Source organism: Mobula hypostoma, chromosome 13, assembly GCF_963921235.1.
Source record: "Mobula hypostoma chromosome 13, sMobHyp1.1, whole genome shotgun sequence".
Classification (NCBI taxonomy): domain Eukaryota; kingdom Metazoa; phylum Chordata; class Chondrichthyes; order Myliobatiformes; family Myliobatidae; genus Mobula; species Mobula hypostoma.
In genome coordinates this window covers 44,738,710-44,754,638 of record NC_086109.1, presented here as the reverse complement: position 1 = coordinate 44,754,638, position 15,929 = coordinate 44,738,710, and the positions used below count along the sequence as shown (strand labels likewise).

Below are 15,929 nucleotides of genomic sequence, written 5' to 3'. Positions count from 1 at the left end.
GGCTGCAGATTCTCAAGAGGGAGGGCAAGCAGCCAGAGGTTGTGGTCCTGCGATGTGAGTAAAGGGGGTTAGGGAAAAGATTGAAGAACAGAACCTGCAAGGTAGTAATCTCTGGATTACTCCTAGTACCACGTGCTTGTCAGGACAGGAATAGGATGGTCGTACAGATGAATGAGTGGCTGAGGATCTGGTGCAGGGGGCAGGGTTTCAGATTTCTGGTTCATTGAGAAGTCTTCTGGGTATAGGTATAACTTGTACAAAAAGGACAGGTTACTCCTGAACCTGAGGGGGACCAATATCTCTGTAGGCACATTTGTTAGAGCTGTTGGAGAATGTTTAAATTAAGTTGGCCGGGGATGGAAACTGGAATGATAGGGCTGAAGACGGGACAATTTTTATACAAATCGATATAAGTGTGTACCTTTGAGGATGGACAGGTATATGTTAGGGCAAAATTTCAGTCAGTAGATGAGGTGACGTGTACCATGGGGCAAAATCAGAAAGGGTGATAAAGATGGGATTGAATGTGTTATATTTGAATGCACACAGTACATGGGATAAGGTAGTTGATCTTATAGTGCATTCGAGATTGACAGGTATGATGTTGTGGGCATCACTGAGACGAGGCTGAAAGACGTTCATAGTTGGGAGCTTAGCATCCAAGGGTACATGTTGTATCAAAAGGACAGGTGGGTGGGTAGAGGGTGTGGGTGCTTTGTTGGTAAAAAATGAAATCAAATCCTTAGAAAGAGGTGACATTGGATCTGAAGATGTCGAAACCTTGTGGGTAGAGTTAAGAACCTGCAAGGGTAGAAAGCCCCTAATGGGAGATATATGAGACCTCTGAACAGTAGTCAGGTTGTGGGATATAAATTTCAATGGGAAATAGAAAAGGCATGTAATAAGGACAATGTTTTGATAGCTATGGGATATTTCAATATGCAGGTAGATTGGGAAAATCAGGTTGGTGCTGGGTCCCAAGAGAGGGAATTCATAGAATGCCTACGAGATGACTTTTTAGAGCAGTTTGTGTTTGAGCCCATGAGCAGAAAGGCAATTCTGGATTGGGTGTTGTGTAATAAACCAGATTTGATTAGGGAGCTTAAGGTAAAGGATCTGTTGGGAGGCTGTGATGATATGACAGAATTCAACCTGCAGCTTGAGAGGGAAAAGATAAAGTCAGATGTATCAGTACTACAGTGGAGTAAAAGGAATTAGAGGCATGAGAGTTTATTGAAAGGGGACACCAGTAGAGATGACAGGAGAACAGCAGTGGCTGGAGTTTCTGGGGGCCATTTGGAAGGTATAGGATAGATACACCCCAATGATATAGATGTATTATAAAGACGGGATGAGGTAAATATGGCTGACAGGGGAAGTCAAAGACAGCATAAAAGCAAAAGAGGGCATATAATATAGCAAAAATTAGTGGTAAGTTATAGGATTGGGAAGCTTTTGATAAACAACAAAGGCAAGTAAAAAGTCATATGGAGAAATAATTTGAAATATGAAGGTAAGCTAGCTAAAAGTATCAAAGAGGATACCAAAGTTTTTTTTTCAGATATATGAAGAGTAAAAGGAGAGGTGAGAGTAGATATTGGACCACTGGGAAATGATATTCAGTAATGGAGAGGTAGTAATGGGGCACAAAGAAATGGTGGATGAACTAAACATGTATTTTGCATCAGTCCTCACTGTGGAAGACACTAGCATTATGCCAGAAATTTGAGAGTGTCAGAGGGCAGAAGTGAGTGTAGTTTCTATTACTAGCGAGAAGGTGCTTGGGAAGCTGAAAGGTCTGAGGGTGGATAAGTCATCTGATTCAGATGGACTACACCCCAGGGTTCTGAAGGAGGTAGCTGAAGAGATTGTGGAGGCTTTAGTAATCATTTTTCAATAATTACCGGATTCTGGAATGGTTCTGGAGGACTGAAAAAATATAAATGTAACTCCACATTTGGAAGGGAAGGAGGCAGAAGAAAGGAAATTATAAGCCAGTTACCCTGACATCAGTGGTTGGGAAGACATTGGATTCCATTATTAAAGATGAGGTTTTGGGGTACTTGGAGGCATTTGATAAACTAGGGCAAAGTCAGCATAGACTACTTAAGGGGAAATCTTACCTGACAAATCCATTGGAATTATTTGAAGAAATAACAAGCAGGATGGACAAAGGAGAATGGGTGGATGTTGTGTACTTGGATTTTCAGAAGGCCTTAGATAAGATGAGTCTGCTCAACAAGATAAGAGCCCGTGGTATTACAGGAAAGATGCTAGAATGGGCAGTAGCTTGGCTGATTGGCAGGAGGCAAAGTGCTAAAATAAAGAGGGTCTATTCTGTTTGGCTGCCGGTGACAAGTGGTGTTCTGTAGGGGTCTGTATTGGGGCTGCTTCTTTTCACATGACATGACAATGATTTGGGTGATGGAGTTGATGGCTTTGTGGCCAAGTTTGCAGGTGATACAAAGACATGTGGAGGGACAGGTAGTGTTGAGGAAGCATGGAGTCTACTGAAAGACTTTGACAGACTGGGAGAATGGGCAAAGAAGTGGCAGGTGGAATACAATGCAGGGAAGTGTATGGTCATGCACTTTGGCAGAAGGAATAAAGGAGCAGCCTATTTTCTAAGCAGGGAGGAAATTCAAAAATCAGATTTTGGAGTCCTTGTGTAGGATTCCCTAAAGGTTAACTTGCAGGCTGAGCTGGTGGTACGGGAGGCAAATGCAATGTTAGTATTCATTTCAAGTGGACTAGAATATAAGAGCAGGGTTGTGATGCTGGAGCTTTATAAGACATTGGTCAGACTACACTTGGAGCTTTGTGAGCAGTTTTGGGCCCCTCATCTAAGAAGAAATGTGCTGACATTGGAGAAGCTCCAGAGAAGAGTCATGAGAATGATTCCGGGAATGAAAGAGTTAATGCATGAGGCGCATTTGATGGCTCTGGGCCTACACCCACTGGAGTATAGAAGAATGAGAGGAGTTCTCATTGAAGCCTATCAGATATTGAAAGGCCTAGACATAGTGGATATGGAGAGTATGTTTCCTATAGTGAGTGAGTCTAGGATTAGAGGGCGCAGCTTCAGAATTGAGGGACGTCCATTTAGAACAGTGATCAGAAGGAATTTCTTTAGCCAGAGGGTAGTGAATCTGTGGAATTCATTGCCACGGATGGCTGCGGAGGCCAAGTCATTGAGTATATTTAAAGCAGAGGTTGATAGGTTCTTGGTTAGGGCATCAAAATTTAAGGGGAGAAGGCAGGAGACTGGGGTTGAGAGGGATAATACTTTAGCCATGTTGGAATGGCCGAGCAGATTTGATAGGCAGAATGGCCTAATTCTGCTCCTGTGCCTTATGTACCAAGGGAAATGGGGACATATTTCTGGGCCTTTCTAATATTCATCAATGGTCTGGTCAAATGAAATAAAGAACAAAGTTTTAAAGAAAGCATTGAAGACTTTCTTTTAAAACAATAGAGTTAGAGTCATGGGCTGGACATATTCTGTCTCTGGTTTGTATGCGTTGTAGCACTTGGAGAAGTTGCTGTCACTTAATGATTGTAGCATGCTGGTGAGGGCAGCCAGTTTGCCTGAGGCATCAGTCAAAGATTCAAATGGCAATATCAGAGCATGATGAAGGCCTCAGTAAGAGGAGAATTAATGGCAAGAAGTCCAATTAAGGACAGGGGAAAGCCAGTGATATGCCAAGTGGGACCAAGACTCTGAGAAAGTTCCTCTTGGAAGCTGAAGATAAGAAAGGCAGAAAATCAGGCCACTGTATGAAGTTTTGTTAGTTTTGCTGGGCTGGATCAAAGCAAATGAGGTCTGGTGTTTCATACACCAAGCTTAAAGCAGGATCTCAGTAATTACTGTTGTGTAATACAGCAATCATCTCATGGCATGCAGAATTGTTAGTTAGGAGTCTGGGCCGATACTGATCATTCAATTTCTAGCAGAGGACATTTAATTGCAAATAGGACAGAACAAGATGCAAGAAGAATGCACAGCACTCTTACAGTAATACTGGAACCCAGAACAGGTAACCGGCAAGTCACAGTGGTAGCTGCACAATGGAGGGTTGCTCAAGTACGGCAGAAACAAGTCTGAGGCACTTTGTGTCAGGATGTAACTGGAGGAAAATAAGAATTAAATTAAGACACTGGGCTCAGTGAGGCCATGGAAAGCCTTAAGATCATGAAGTCTGAAAATTGGATTAAGGTGTTAGTGTTATGTATATAATTTCTTGGACGTAATTTGCTTTAAGTTTTATGATTGACATGTGTTACAAATCTGTAAAAATAAACAGCATTGTACAGATAATGAAGGCTTTCACATTTCAAACTTAGGCAATTGAATGTGAATTGTGAGTTAATGTGAAGCGTTCACCTAGCCGAACAGTGCCAGAGGCAATGTTCCTTCTAATTCGTGATAACCAGTGTGCGCAAATTCCTTGTGCTGTGCAATCTTATACCCAGAACATGTACGCACTGGATTTTATATATACAGGTATTCACTTCAATCGCAAACAATACACTGTTAATTAGAACTTTGATCTCCTCTGGGTCTGATCATTTTCATTCTCGTTCATCTGCACTCTCACACAACATACAAAATAGGCTTGTAGCGGGTAATGAAGAATTTCTTCCCTGCAGCTTTTGCACACTGTCTATATGTGATTTGCTTGCTAAATGACACTTCGAAAAGTCAAGTTTTTAAGTATTACTCCATTCCTTCCCACTTGCAAATTCTCCGGCAAATTTTGCATTGCAACACCACACACATGTAGCACCAGTTTTTGTATTGTACACATAAATATTTCTCGTAGCTGCACATTCCTGACCTCATGAGCTTTCTGTGTAGCAGTTTCCACTGTTTCATTAAGCCATTCCGCTTTAAATGAACTTGCAGTTCTTTTGTGCTTCACACCCTCTGTGTCTTTGGATTTCGACATAGTGAATCAATAATTTCTTCAATAAAAACAGTATAAATAAGCCAGTTCTAAAATCTGCAGATAAATCATCGCAAACTCCATGTTGTCAACATCATCCACATCAGAAACCAGAAAAGGAAATGTAACTGTGTAATATACTTAAGACATCAGTGAGGTAGAGGGCGACGACCTTTTTGTGAGCAGTTTAAATTCCTTTGTGCGCTAGGAGCAGAAGATGAGTGCGCGCACACATGCACATACCTTAGAGGGAACTCAGAATCAGTGGACAGCATCAGTGGAGAGGAATAAACAGTTAACTTTTCATGCTAATACCCTGCATCAGGACTGGAAAGGAAGCGAGAAAAAGCCAGAATAAAAAGATGGGGGGAGGGGAAGGAATACAAGTTGGCAGGTGACAGGGGAAACCAAGTGAGAAGGAAAGTGGGTGAATGGAGGAGATGGATGATGCAAGAAGCTGACGGGTGATAGGTGGAAAAGAGCTGATGAAGAAGGAATCTGATAGGAGAAGTCTGTAGACTATGGAAGAAAGGGAAGGAGGAGCGTCATCAGAAGGAGGTGATAGGGAAGTCAGGAGAAGAGAAAGGGGTGAGAGTGGAACTCGAATGGGGAATGGAAAAAAGGGGAGGGGAGAAATTACTGGAAGTTAGAGAAGTCGATGTTCATGCCGTTAGGTTGGAGGCTACCCAGATGGAATATGAGATGTTGCTTGCCCAACCTGAGTGTGGCCTCATCTTGGCAGTAGAGGAGGCCATGGACTGTCATGTCAGAAAGGGAATGGAAAATCATATTGAAATGGGTGTTCACCATGAAACCCCACCTTTGCAGCAGACAGAGCGAAGGGTTAGCACTTGGCCCAAAATTTTGACTGTTTGCTTCTCTCCATAAATGCTGCCTAATGACCTGCTGAATTTCTCCTGCATTTTGTGTGTGTTGTTCAACATTTCCAGCATCATCAGAATCTCTTGTCTTTACTTTCTTCTTAAGCAAGTTCTTACATTTTTTAAAAGGGGTAAGGGTGTGGCCTATATCTACTGGTTTGTGCATGTGTATATTGTATGTGTATAATGAAAGTATACATTTAATGTTGCTGTTACTTCAAGAAACTGCACCACCTGGTTAACCTAGCAACATTGTCATTATCATATTTCAGTTCATTTTACAGAGTGGATAATTATAACCTTCAAGTGATGCTCCAGGTCAAAATCAGTTAATGTTATGTCCAGAGTTCATAGAACATAGAACATAAAAATCTACAGGCCCTTTGGCCCACAATATTGTACCAACCATGTACACTACTTTGGAAACTGCCTAAAATTATCCTACCACATAGCCCTCTATTTTACTAAGCTCCATGTACCTATCTAAGCTGCTCTTAAAAGACCCTATTGTATCCGCATCTATCACCATCGCTGGCCGTGCATTCCACACACACACCACTCTCTGTGCGAAAAACTTACCTCTGACATCCCCTTGTACCTACTTCCAAGCACCTTACAACTATGCCCCCTCGTGTCAGCTATTTTAGCCCTGGGAAAAAGCCTCTGACTATACACACAATCAATGCCTCTCATCATCTTATACAGCTCTATCAGGTCACCTCTCATCCTCCATCACTCCAAGGAGAAAAGGCCAAGTTTGTTCAACCTATTCTCGTAAGGCATGCTCCCCAGGGAACATCCTTATAAATCTTCACTGCACTCTCTCTATAGTATCCACATCCTTCCTGTAGTGAGGTGACCAGAACTGAGCCCAATACTCCAAATGGGGTCTGACCGAGGTAACATTACCTCACCTATAGCTATATACCTACAGCTGTAACATTACCTCACGGCTCTTGAACTCAATGCGACAGATGATGAAGGCCAACACACCACATACCTTCTTATCAACACTGTCAACCTGTGCAGCAGCTTTGAGTGTCCTGTGGACACAGACACCAAGATCTCTGTGACTCTCCACACATTCAAGTGTCAGTACCAACCAGTGTACGACAGCCCGTGAGAAAGCTCCCTTTTGGAACTAATTCCCCGAGGTTAGTCACGAGGACTCTACCAGATTGGTTTGGTTGGTTCTTTATCTTCGTTTTTTTTTATTTCTGGTTGCAACTGAGCAATCTGCATAGGTTTATTCTCTGTTCCAACTGAATGGCTTGCCTGGGGAGTTAAGTTACAATTGTGTTTGATAAGTTAGATAGGTAGAATAAGATATTTATTTCCCTGAAGGACACTAGTGAAACAGATGGCATATTGAAGAGATGACAGCTTGTTCATTTAATGATTAAAAAAATGTATTCAAACTCACAGACCCCCAAGATGGGATTAGAACTCATGTCGTTAGATTATTAGCATTGGCCTAACTACAGATGTACAGCTATTTATATCATTTTGTGGTCCCATTTATAATTATGGTTTGTGTTATTATCATGATACAATTTTGACGAATGAAGTCACATACTGGTCATATTTCCAATGAGCCTTTTTAGACTCTAAGACCGCTGGGAACTCACGGGAAAATAAAGAGCTTCCAACCCGACTGTAAACTCTCTGTTTTTGTTTATACTGCAATAAGAGGGTTGCATTTGTAAGATACAACACACATAAATGCTGGAGGAACTCAGTAGGTCAGGCAACATCTATGGACCCAACATTTCAGGTTGAAACTCTTCAGGACTTAGTAAGTTGTTGATTTTTAGTAAACACATAAAGTTTAAATGACCTTAGAGCATTCTAGGAGAAGTATTTTTGAGTACCTCTTTCTGGAAATGGAGGAATGCATATAATCTCAGTGCACCCCTGGAAGCTGTTCAAACGATGAAACCTTGCCATCCAATTCAAAGAATAATCCAGATGTAGCTAAAATTCAGTGAAACAAATAGTTAATTCTTGGGCATCTGGGGCATCTGGATAATAAAAAAATTCACATCAAAGAATATTCTTCTTCATGTATGAGAGGTCCAAATTGAAATATAGAAATTTGTGTTTCTTAGGGTACAGAGACAGAATGGTTCTTCTCTTTCCAGTCTACGGATCTGACAGCTACAAAGGCAGGGGGGAATTTAGAAAGGCAGATATTCTTGGGGTTCATCCAACAGTGGCAAGTGATCTTAACAACATAAGGAAAGGAGCTGGAGTAGGAAATATGACCTCTTGAACATGCTCACTCAATCATAAGCATCAAGGCTGATCATTGTCTCTAATCTCCATATCCTTTGGTCCTTTGACCTTCAGGATTTAGAATGATAGATTATTCTAGGACTGACTCAATATAGGCAAGAGAAATGAGAAGCTGAGTGCAAGTGATCTGCAAACTATAGGTGACAACCAGAGTTAAACTTTCAAACTTACTTCGAACAATTTTTGACACAGCAGACTCATTTTAACTTTGCTGTAGTTTGAATAGAATCTTGAAAACTGGTCGGCTGCAGCACCATAAAATAACTTTACAGAGATCTGCTGCGAAGATTAACTCTTGTAGAACTTGGCTATATTTTGCCAAAATAAATAGAGCAAACAGGAAAATATCATTAAACATGCTTCGAAGTTAGTGCTCTGAAAACCTACAAAGCGGGCCAAGATTTTCCATTGCACACAATGTACTCTGCACACAGGACCAGCAGCTGTTTTTCTGAAGGTCTCTGAAAATGCGAGTGCTATGAAACTCCAACGATTATTCAATTACAGGTCAGTGAATCCTACTAACTTATTATGGTTACTATTGTAATAGGTAGCTACTTGATATGAAGCAGGAGAAAGCAAAAACATTATTGAACGATTAAGGTAACTATTTCGGAACAGGGCTAAGTTGGAGTAAAATTCCTCAAACACATTCCTTAACTTTTCATGGGCCTGTATCAAAATTTCTAAAAGCAAGCCTGTGCGGCTCAGCTCCTGATTACAAAGTTTTATCAATCGTGTTCTATGGACAAAGTGTGACTTAGAAAATTTGGGGGGAAATTATACTAAGCAAAATGATTTTAACTATTGTTGGGTTCAATATTAAAATGTACTTTGTCAGCTGTAAGATGTTTGGGCTTTGTTGAACCCTAAAGACAACTTTATATGATAAACAAATCCTTTTTAAAAGAGCTTTGTTTTGGTAGGACCTTTCTTCTTGCTGGCAGTGTTGTCAAGTTAATCACAACCGGAAGAGTAGTTCAAATCAGTCTGATTTTACATTTTTATTGTGAATTCCTCAATGGTAGATTTTAAAAAACGCACTGAAAACAATACAATTAATGTAATAAAGCATAGAAAAGCAGATTGTAATTACATAGTTTTTTATTAAAACAGAAGATAACATTTTGACTACTTACTTTGAGTGCCTGACTAAATCAATGGAGGACATAGAATCATTGCAATGTTTCATAACCTCAGGAAAACCCTGTTATTAATTCTTTTGAAAATGATGCAAAAATTCTGCATGTTGAACCAATAATTGAAAAGTTGAGGAGAATGTAATATGAATTAATTCATTATGACTGATACATTGAGATTCTGATTATTTGGTGCTATATATGTTACATACGTAATGTTCCGTTATATTGGCTCGTATATGTCTAGGGGAAATCCCACCCAGCACCCGCCTCAACACTCCCCACAGGGTCAGTTGCCGCCCGAATCAATCCCAAACATCAATCATCAGCCAGCACACCCAGTAAATTTTAACAAGTACACTTTATAGATATTGCTAATTCCATGACATTAATATAAATTCGATACAGAAAGGGAAGTAATGGAAAAAAAAGGCGCCAACCTTATCAAAGTCCAAGTTCTTCGTGCGCAACCGTTGGAGCTCAATCGAATCCGGACGACCACCCGAATCTTGTCGACTCACGGCTCGGGATCACCCGGAGTGATCGACCGGAGCCTCTCCGCACGTTCGCCGTCCTCCCCGTCTCTCCTCCGACTCCCCCCCAAAAACCCCCGCACGTCCACCGTCCTCCTCGTCTCTCCTCCGACTCCCCATCAATAACCCCGTCCACTGTCCTCCCCGTCTCTCCTCCGACTCCCCCCAAAAACCCACGTCCACTATCCTCCCCGTCTCTCCTCCGACTCCCCCCCAAAAACCCCCGCACGTCCACCGTCCTCCTCGTCTCTCCTCCGACTCCCCATCAATAACCCCGTCCACTGTCCTCCCCGTCTCTCCTCCGACTCCCCCCAAAAACCCACGTCCACTATCCTCCCCGTCTCTCCTCCGACTCCCCCCAAAAACCCCCGTCCACCGTCCTCCCCGTCTCTCCTCTGACTCCCCGTCAAAAACCTCCACACATCCACCGCCTCCTCGTCTCTCCTCCGACTCCCCGTCAAAAACCCCGTCCACCGTCCTCCCTGTCTCTCCTCCGACTCCCCCCCAAAACCCCCGTCCACCATCCTCCCGTCTCCCCTCTGACTCCCCATCTCTCCTCCAACTCCCCCCAAAACCCCCATCCACCATCCTCCCCATCTCTCCTCTGACTCCCTGTCAAAAACCCCCGCATGTCCACCGCCTTCCCCGTCTCTCCTCCGACTCCCCCCAAAAACCCACGTCCACTATCCTCCCCGTCTCTCCTCCGACTCCCCCCAAAAACCCCCGTCCACCGTCCTCCCCGTCTCTCCTCTGACTCCCCGTCAAAAACCTCCACACATCCACCGCCTCCTCGTCTCTCCTCCGACTCCCCGTCAAAAACCCCGTCCACCGTCCTCCCTGTCTCTCCTCCGACTCCCCCCCAAAACCCCCGTCCACCATCCTCCCGTCTCCCCTCTGACTCCCCATCTCTCCTCCAACTCCCCCCAAAACCCCCGTCCACCATCCTCCCCATCTCTCCTCTGACTCCCTGTCAAAAACCCCCGCATGTCCACCGCCTTCCCCGTCTCTCCTCCGACTCCCCGCCAAAAACTACCGCACGTCCACCGTTCTTCCCGTCTCTCCTCCAACTCCCCGTCAAAAACCCCCTCCACCATCCTCCCCGTCTCTCCTCCGACTCCCCCCAAAAACCCCTGTACATCCACTGTCCTCCCCGTCTCTTCTCCGACTCCCCCCAAATACTCCGTCCCCAGTCGTATGATACAGCACTGTATCCGGAAACAAAACGATACATGACCACCCATTGGCTAATAGCACCCTGCTATCTGTATTAACCCAAGCAACTGTCTAGTTAGAGACTGTCTCAGTATTCCCCAGTATAACATAACAAAAGAAGCCATTTTAAATTTAACAAAAAAGAAAGACCCCGTACACACAAAGGAAATTTAGGATAAATAATTTTGCCCTGCCATACCAAAGCTACAATTCCACAATAGAGAAAAAACTATCAGTAGAAGGGCTTCAACATTTCTGATTTAAGCAGTGAAGAAAAGAATTGCATTTAATTTTTATGCAGGGAGAGCAGAATTAGAAAAATCATAATGGGAATACAAACTATTTCATCTCTTGACCGTAGAATAGTTAGTAGACACATTGTCTGCATGCAGTTGATTGGAATTTGTACGAACGTTGTAGTCTGTACTCAGCAAAATCCCGCAGCACTTCAAAGCTAGTGAAATATATGTTTCTGATGCCTAGTCAACATTGTAATGAAGGGATCATAGCAGCAAAGGATGAACAACAAGATTCCACACATAATAATGTGATTTTGGTTTTGGGAGCATTGTGAGGCTTCAAAGTGCTTTAGATTTTTAATTAGCTCTATAATATTACTTGAAACATATACTAAGAAATTCACAAAGTATATCATCACTTGAGCAGTAAAGGTTTCTTCATGATCTAAAGTTATCACTGTACACAGGAGCATCAGCACTAGGACTGCCAGACGAGCTAACACAGCTTCTTTCCTCAGGCTGTAAGACTAATGAATACCCTACCACCACCAGGTCTCGTCACTGAGACAGTGAACTGCTTACTGTTTGCTGTTTACCCATGCTGCACACTATGTGCTTTTTGAATTATATTTTATTAACTTATTTTGTTTTGTGAGGTGTTTGCGATGTATGTTCTGTAGGTACTTATATATATAGTCAGATGACAATAAACTTAAACTAGAACTTGTTTGCCTGGTCAGAAATGTATTGGCTTAAACATTCATCAACACGTAAGAGCATATGGCGAAACAACACCACACAGTGTACTTGCACAATGGGGATACCTTTGTTGAAAGCCAAGAAACAAGCAGAGCACTAAAAGAAACTCTCACAATTACTCCTTGCCTTCTCTCCATCTTCCTCTAGAGCTCCCCTCCCCCTTTCTTTCTCCCTAGACCTCCCATCCCATGATCCTCTCCCTTCTCCAGCCTTGTATCACTTTTCCCAATCAATTTTCCAGCTCTTTGCTTCATTCCTCCCCTTCCTGTCTTCTCCTATCATTTTGGATCTCCCCTCCCCCTCCCACTTTTAAATTTCTTACTATCTCTTTTTTCAGTTAGTCCTGGCGAAGGGTCTCAGCCCAAAATGTAGACTGTACTTCTTCTTATAGATGCTGCCTGGCCTGCTGCATTCACCAGCATTTTGTGTGTGTGGAGCGCTAAGAGAGTTGTACATGTTCAAATCAGAAATGCCAGGCCTGCAAGTATATTCACGCAAAAACATGATAAACGTTAATATCATACCACGATGGAAAGAGGTTCATTGTGGGTGGGAGACCAAGGGCTGGGAAAGATCCTGTGGGAGGGGTGATGAGTGGTAGAAACAAAAGATCTGAAAAATGAGGGAGCTCACTGGGAGGGGCTGTAAAAGCGCGAGGGAGGGTTGTGGAGAAACAATGGAGAGAGGAAATCAAGGGAACGGTAAGGGTTGGGACCTTTGAGAGTTAAATGATGCATGGTGGACTGAGGACAGCTATCCTAGCAATTCCAGATTGGGAGAAAAGTATCATGGAAGAGTCAGGCAGCAAGATGGACGTAAGTGTAACGATGGGATGGGCAGGTGTCCTGTTTTACCAATGGAAATTTTTGATGCTGGTGTGAACAGGTTAACAGCATAGCCTAGAATCTTCATTGCTAGACTCCTTGGCAGTGAGTCAACTAGGTTTGGGTCTTTTAGGAAAACAGCAACAAGGCTTAGCCCTCAGGTTAAGACATGTTGCTACACGTAAGGTCCATGCTATTCTCATACAGCAAGCCTGTAAAACACGATTGGAAAAACAACATGAGATGCATGTCAGTTGATGTTTTTGCTCATGCCAGCAGCCTCTGCGAATGTTATAAGCATGGAGGACTGAGAGAGAATTCCCCAACATTTTTTTATGCACTATCACATTTTATACCACAGACTTATAGGAGCCAATAGTTTATATGTCCACTAGGACGTTCAGCTACTGAGAAAATTAAAATCAAATGCATTCGACCATATCATACACAATGTGATTATGTTTACTTTGAGTGAAGCAATTGGATTTGCTTATCTATTACTTTTTTGCTCAGTTATTTTAAGCTGTTGCTTATTGCCATGAATGAAGACAAAGAATGATTAAATGAAACATTTATGACAGCCCAGGGTATAATTGCAGCAATGGCACAAGTGACTCTTTCACTTGTGACCCAGCAGGGGTGAAAATTACAGGGAACACTTAATCACTTCTCCTGAGGGAAAAGTTTCTGAACATAGATCTGTGTGAACTTTCTTTTTCACACTCCTAAAGTAATCAACCAAAACTTCACAAAGTCAGTTTAACAGTACAGACTATATTTTCCAACTCTGACTAGCTATATTCACAGAGGAATTTTACATTACTGTGTTCCTAAGAGTATTTTAAAAATTTATACTGCTTATTATGATTCCATCCTTATTCAAATATTTTCTCAATTTCCTTTTAAAGAAATTAAATGCACTTAAAGGCAATACATCCCATATGTACACAGATTTTTAAAACACTCGTTTCAACCAGATTTCCACTCTGTTTTTTCAATTCAGCTCCCACGAATCTCGTTGAATTCTTGAGATCTCCCGTCAGCAAATGTTACACCACTACGGTATACAATTTCATGCATTTTCTACTGAGTAACAGAGAAAGTACCGTGTCACAGCTAATAGAGCGGCTGTCTCACAGCTCCTGTGACCCGGGCTCATGCTTGACCTTGAGTGCTGTCTCTGTGGAGTTTGCATGTCCTTCCTGTGAACAGTGATGTTTTTTTCTGAAGGTTCTGGCTTCCTCTCACATCCCAAAGCTGTACAGGTCAGTAGGTGAAATGGTTGGTGCAGACCTGGGGTGTTGAAGTACTGGCTGAACCTATAAAGGTAGAAAGTGGAGCATTGCTGGGATATTTGTTTATTTGCAGAGTTTACCAGGAAATATTTCCAATTAAATAATTCTGATTTTAAGCATCATGTAACAATTGTTATGCATATAAAATACTGATATGACCACACTTTTATGCTTGGGTTCCTGTTAAAAATGTATCATGAACGATTTCAAATTTTTTACAAGTGGGATCAACATCAAATTAATAGAACTGCTTTGAATAAATGGCCAGGTGACAGAAAGCAGAATTCCACACCACAAAGAAGTATACTTTTTTTTGAGAGGTAAATATTAGTTTTAAAATTGATTGTCATTTATTAAAATAATAATTTTTCCTTTTTGTAGAAAAGCAAGGCAACTTGGTGACAGTTTTGTGAGGAGGCAACTAAACAAGAGTCCATGTTATGGGAAAGGTACTGGCATGGAACAAAGATAGGTTGACTGGCAGAACACAGAGGATAGGGATAAAGGTGTCTTTTCCGGGTGGTTGCAAGTGACTAGTTGTCTTCTATAGATGCTGGATTAAGAATACAACTTCTTACTTCATGCGTTAATGATCTGGATGAAAGAGATGATGGCATTGTGGTCAGGTTTGTAGATGATACAAAGAGTAGTGGAAGGACAGTGTTGCAGAGGCAGGGATTCTGAAGGATTTGGAAGCTTAGGAGAATGAGCAAAGAGGTCACAGAAGGGATGCAGTTTTGGTGACACTGTGACGTGGTTCCCACACCTACGTATAGATCGCAAAACCACTTACTTCTTCCTCTATAACCTCAACCAACAGCTTCCCTGCATCAACCAACTGCTAAAAATCTCACTCATGCCTTGGTTAATTCTAAACATGACTGTTCCTATCTTTTCCTTAACTCACTGAAATCACGGCTGTACTTAACCTAAGTGGCACCAGATCATGTTTTTCAATCACCTTCTGCTTACTCCTTTGGTACCCAGCATCTAAACTTTAAAAAATGTTCACCCTTATTTACAAATCCTCTGTTGACTCACTTCACCAACCCCTCTCCTTACTGGAAGATATTAAGTGACTGTTTTGCTCTAGGTTTATGCATCTGGATTCCCAACAGGATTTCTGCTTTGCAGCAGAAATCTAATATTGTACATATTAAAGTAATGGAACTGAGCCTGCAGACCTAACGGTGAAGGTGAGAAGAAAGTACTTATTCTGCTCACTCTTGTGAAGAAACTAATGTAGTGTTAACTTGAGTTGTTTCAGATGGTGCACATACAGAACCTCATGTCCTGATTCATAACTGAAACCCAGTTTCCAGCTATCAGAACCTAAAATTAGATTTCAAAAATCATGTCTTTTTCTATAGTTCAGAATTATGCATTCATAGCAATATTGATTTAAGAAAGACTCTATCTTCTTATCTGGAAGGTCAAAATCAAGATTCATTTCAGCATAGGTATTCAACTAAATCCAAGTTAATTCAGCTGAGATTTGGAATTGACTGAGTTCTAATCTTCCACATACTCTGCATTTATACCATTTCTATTTGTATCATGATTCCTATCCCACCCAGAAAATACAGTCTGCCTGCATAACAAATGAGTGTTTTTTAAAGATGCTTTCATGAAAATAATACTGTACATTGAAATCATTTTCAAACTCAGAAATTTGACATTTATTTCCCTGCAGAAGAAAATAGTTCAGACATAATTAAATTCAGAGTTAACATTTGACAGGTAAAGTATTTGGCATTCATTCCTGTTGAAGAAAGTCATACCAATGTGCCATCTTATATTAAAAAA

The 15,929-nt window shown here is 41.8% G+C and overlaps 1 protein-coding gene across 3 annotated transcripts in view; it reads left to right on the top strand.

The window, feature by feature from the left end:
* Positions 1 to 15,929, top strand: part of LOC134355559 (tetraspanin-18-like) — a 167,894-nt gene that overhangs the window by 30,955 nt on the left and 121,010 nt on the right. The window contains exon 1 of one of the 3 annotated variants that reach the window (XM_063065595.1): positions 8,547 to 8,629. The exons of the other annotated variants lie outside the window; for them this stretch is intronic. The gene's annotated coding sequence lies outside the window, so the exon portion shown is untranslated. Of the gene's footprint in view, positions 1 to 8,546; positions 8,630 to 15,929 lie in introns of those variants that run through there. 3 annotated transcript variants of the gene reach the window in all.